Raw genomic sequence first — 5,292 nt, 5'->3', positions numbered from 1 at the left:
ATACAGAACTGGGGTACAGGCCAGAGGTACAGGGGCAGTAAGAGGATTCACCAGAAGACAGAGTGGGGAGCAAAGCAGGCAGACTGACGAAGTACACTGCTGAGGGGAGCAGCGGACATATCATGTGGATTGCCTCTGGGCTGGGGATGGAACTCGAACTGAAGCGGCTGGCTTGCAGTGCTACATCTTAACCTGTTGCACCACCAGGAAGGGCCCTATTGGTATCAATTTTTTATCCCACCACATGCTTTAATTACTGCTGCTTCACAGTATATTTAAGTTCAGGTAACATGATGCTCCCATTTCTCCCTTTTTTCCCTCAAAATTTTCAGGGCTTTTATTTGAGGGCTTTTATGGTTCCATTTTTCTAAAAAACAAAAATTGTTGGTGTCTTAATAGGGATTGTATTATATTTATCTATCACTTTGGGCAGGACAGTCACTTTGACTATACAATTCTCCCCATCCATAAGCACAGAATGTTATCCATCTCTCTAAGTCATGACCTATTTCCTTTAGCTGAGTTTCATTAAGTCATTCATCTTAATTAATTCCTAGGTATTTGATTTTTTTAGAAGCAATTGTGAATGATTTATTCTTAGTTTTTTTTTTTACTTTTCCTTCATTATTTGTATATGAAAATGCTATTGATTTTTATATGCTTTTTTTTTTAACCTATCATTTTGTTGTGTTCATTTACTGTATCTAATAGTTTTTGGTGGAATCTAGGGTTTCCCATCAATAGTATTATATGGTCTGTAAGATTTTTCTAATCTGGCCACACATTGTTGTTGTCTGACCTAGATAAAATCTCAAACACTAAATTAAGCAGAGGTAGTAAAAGTGGACAACCTTGTCTTGTTGCTGATCTTAAAGGAAAAATTTCAGTATACCAACACTAAGCATTTTACTGGTGATAGATGTGACATATAGCCTTTGTTATATTGAGTTAAATTCCTTCTACTCCCACCTTGTTTATCGTAAAACAAGTATTTTACATAAATGCCAAATACTGTCAAAAGTTTTCTGATACATGATTTTTAACTTTTGTTGATGTAACATATTGCCTTGATATACGGCTATCAAACCATCCTTGTAAATAAACCTACTTGATCATAACGAATAATCTTTGTGATATATTGTTGAATTCAATTTGCTAGCATTTTGTAAAAGATTTTTTGCATCAGTATTCATCAGGGATGAAGTCTAATTTTCTTGTGCTCGTTGTCTGATTTTGGCTTTAGGGTAGTGTTAGCATCATAAAATGTATGAGGGATTCCCTGTTTCTTGGATTTTTAGAAAATAATTTCAGCAAACAGCAGTCCTCTGCCCGCCTGTGACTATGCAGGTGCTTCTTTCCATCTTCTCTCCTGCAGGGCAGCAGCCTCCTGTCTGCCCATGACCGGTACCATGCCAGGGCTTCTCTTCACTGACCTCCCTCAACAAAGGCAGCTCTCCTAAGGCCCCCTGCCTGCAACCATGCAGGCCTCTCAGCAAACTTGCCCCTTTCTGGGCAGCTCTTTCTGCCTGCTTGTGCCTATGCTAGTGTTCTTTTATTCCTCTGTCCTTTTCCCTAACAAACCTGCTCTTTATATATAAGTATTGGGTATTTTCTTCTTTAAAGGTTTGACAGTATTTCCTTGAAATACTATCTGGCCCTGGACTTTGTTTTGGGGTGATTTTTTTTTTAATTGCTGTTCCAATTTCAATGATTATAGTCCATTTATTCAACACTTCTATTTCTTTCTGGCTTAATCTTGGCAAACTCTATTTAGGTCTAGAAACCTGTCCATCTCTTTGAGATTATCAAATTTATCAGCATAGTTGTTCACAGTAATCTCTCTTGATTCCTTATGGTGATTTCTACTTTCATTTAGAATTCTCCCTCCCCATTGTTAGCCTAACTAGAGGTTTACCAATTTTATCTTCTTGAAGAACCATCTTTTAATTTCACTGATCTTTTGTATGGTTCTTTTGACTTCTATTTCATTTATTTCCCTACTCTTATTTTTATTATTTTCTTCCTTCTACTAACTCTTGATCTTGTTTGCTCCTCTTTTTTTCAAGTTACTTGAAGGTATAATATTAAGTTGTTTATTTGGGATTTTTCTTGCTTCCTCAGGTATTGCAATTATCTTCCCTCTTAAGTCCATTTTCCAGTATCCCATAAATTCTGATAGCTTGTTGGTTCATTTGTATTAATCTTGAAGTATTTTTCTATTTCTCTTACTTTTCTCTTCAATCCAAAAGGCAATAAAAACACCATATTTACTTGCCATGTGATGTTTTTGCAATTTTTAAAAATTTAGTTGAATTCTGGCTTTATGGCATTTTCAAGATGAATACTTGGGATGATTCCAATCTTTTCAATGTTACTGACAACTGTCTTGTATCCCAACATACGGTTTTTCTTAAAAATGTTCTTGTGCACTTAAAAAGATTTGTGCCTGCAGTTTTCTATGTGTGGAGTGTTTTATAATTATTAAGTCTATTAGTTCTATTACCTCATCCAAGGTTTCATTTTTCTTATTTATTCAATCTTCAGGCTGACACATGATTTTTATCTTTTCTTTAGTTTATATAACATAGACACTGATAGTAGCATATACTAACAGTTGGTTACAAATATCCAGTAGAGTTTCAAGGAGAGCGCTATTAACAGCACAATAAGGGAAAGTTATGGAAGAGGGGAGGGGAGGAGAGGGGGAGAGAGGAGAGGGGGAGGGAGGGGAAGGGAGCGGAAAGAAAAGGTACTTCTAGATAGGCAGAAAATAGAAACAAAGACGGTGAGCCTACTCAAAAAATTTGATGAAGAACTAAGCAAAAGGGGGCCATTCTTTAATGACCTTTAACCTACAAAATTGAGTCCAATAATAATAATATGCTCAATTCCAGCTATCTTCCTAAGGCAGCTTATGACCCACCATACTGATCAACTTGTGTTTTTCCCTGACCTGATGTGGTATCTTCATACCATGTGCCTTTGCATGTACATTTTCTTCCACCTAGAATACATTTCTCAAGGACAAACACCTAATCATATATGCATCAACACCCAGTGTAAAAGATTGTGAAGCCATACAAAGCCCACAACACTCAGAGCTTTCTTTCACAGTACTGAACACATTCCTCCTATACAGCACTGGGAGAGTCTATATCATTATCAATGCCCAACCCCCTCTCACTATTTAGACTAAGCACTACTAAAGGGCAAGGACTATGTACGTCCTGGCACATTAATAGATGCTCACCATATGATTTCTATGACAATAACCCAGCATGAAAATGTCTTTAAAAAGTCAAAAAAGTAATAGAAGCAAAAGCAGACAACACTTTCTGCAACTGAAAACTCTACTAGACAGACTGGGATGCTTTATCACTGATGAGGCATGTATACTTGGGCAAGTTAACTAACCTGTCTCCAGTTACCTCACTAATTTATAAGGTAACCAACCACTTTTGGTTAGGAGGATTAACTGATGTATCTAAAACAAAGTGCTAAGCAGGTGGTAGTCCTACTAGTCTGCCATAATCACAAAAATCTAGATGGTCGGACAGGATCTGTACCATGAGGGAAGTGATCACAATAAAATTTTGGTTGGAGCAATCTCCCTTTTTAAGAGAATTGAAAGTCAAATCTAATAGGTCTCTTCAAACCATACTATTTGCCCTCCATAGTATTCAACAGCAATTCCTTAATGACCAACAGCAATTCCTCTATTTCCTTTGGCTCCTTAAATAATGCACACTCCATCTGATCTCTCTAACAACACTTCTTCTGTAACATGAATGTTAATATTCTTTTGGCTCAATTCTCACATTTTTCTCATCTTGTCCACTCTGAAAACTTCAACTAGTTTATCTGTAGAGATGATCTTACAACCGCTAAGTCACATTCAAAGTGCTTCACACTCAATGTATTCAAAATATTGATGTATCATTCTTAATAGTAGTTAATAAGATGATCAAGCATAAAACTTCAATTTCTCCTTATATTACCTTTTATTCTATTTTCTTGATTTATATACATTTTATTAATTCTCAGCTTTCTCTTATTTTGCCCACTTCTTAAAACCATTTATTTGCCAATAACCTCTTTGGTTTTTCTGATCTACTTTAGTGGTTTTTAATCTTTCTGGGATAATGAATCCCTCTGAAAATCTATTAAATACCATGGATTATATACTAAAAAGATAAAGACATACAACATCTCCTTGCAATTTCACCTAGTCAATAACCTCAAGTAAGTATCTGTTCTTCAAAGCAAGACAAGAGCTTACACAATTTTTATCTCTTTATAATCTCATAAATTTCAAGATGCTTTCTGGATGTACCCCAATGGCCTACAGGCAGCAAAAACTTAAGTCCAAACAGAACTCACTACTTTTCACTAATCAACCCGCTTTGTCTGTAATATTCCATCTCTCTAAGAGCACCACCATCTTCTCAGACTCCCCAGCAGAAAGTCTCGGGATTAACTACACAAATACCAAATCAACTACCAAACCCTGTCTCAGAAGTCACTCAAATCCAAATTCCACCTACCTCATTCAGTCTCCAAGATTGAACTTTAAGATATCTTTAAGATCTCATCATCTATGGCTGGGAGTCAGCTGGGTCCCATGAGCATAGGTTACTACATAGTAAAGACTGAAATCCAAGGTTATGGAAAACATCTGAAGTTCATTGCTAGGACTGTGATGGTACAGTCCCAGGAAGGGAACAATAAAGGTGCTTACAGGACCGTAAAGAGAATCCTCATCATGGATGAACTCAAGATATTGAGTGACACCAGTACTATGAGAAGCCCTGCCTTCAGAAGAGACAGAGGAAAAGCTATAAAACCTGTTGGCTATTTACAATATGGAAATGACTCACAAGATCAACTTCTTGCTGTGCAAAAACAGGGCAGATCCATCTTGGCTAGGCTGCAGAGGCCTGTGAATAGAAGGTCCAGAATAAAAACCTTATCCAGTGCCATCTCCCTCTTTCCTTTCACCAACCCCATTTTCTCTTATTTCCTACAATAAACTCAGTCACTTTAGAATTCGCTAATTTGCCACTCAAGTATTCTTCCAGGGCTAGATTCCACAACTCAAACTGTCAATTGCACCTATTATCTGTCTACCAAAAGCACACCTACTCTTAAAGGTACCACACAAGCCCCATTATTCATCTTTATATCTTCCACATAATGCCTAAAAAAGGGTTCTGCAGAAAGCAAAATTCCTAATGAGCTGATTAATGAAATGAAAACAAAGGACAATTTTCAATCTTCTAAAGCACTAAGTCT

At 36.7% G+C, this 5,292-nt stretch overlaps 1 protein-coding gene and 1 pseudogene across 1 annotated transcript in view; one reads left to right on the top strand and one right to left on the bottom strand.

Moving 5' to 3' along the window:
* The window catches only part of MAPK1 (mitogen-activated protein kinase 1), a 105,660-nt gene extending 100,728 nt beyond the window's left edge, over positions 1-4,932 (bottom strand). The window contains exon 1 of the mRNA XM_004680937.2: positions 4,878-4,932. The gene's annotated coding sequence lies outside the window, so the exon portion shown is untranslated. The remainder of the gene's footprint in view (positions 1-4,877) is intronic.
* LOC101628619 lies at positions 4,622-4,943 on the top strand (annotated as a pseudogene).
* The last annotated feature ends 349 nt before the right edge of the window (positions 4,944-5,292 follow it).

Source organism: Condylura cristata, unplaced genomic scaffold (genome assembly GCF_000260355.1).
Source record: "Condylura cristata isolate star-nosed mole 26May11 unplaced genomic scaffold, ConCri1.0 scaffold00011, whole genome shotgun sequence".
Taxonomy (NCBI): Eukaryota; Metazoa; Chordata; class Mammalia; order Eulipotyphla; family Talpidae; genus Condylura; species Condylura cristata.
Note: the sequence above shows the minus strand (reverse complement) of the source record. Positions and strands in the feature narration are given on the sequence as shown.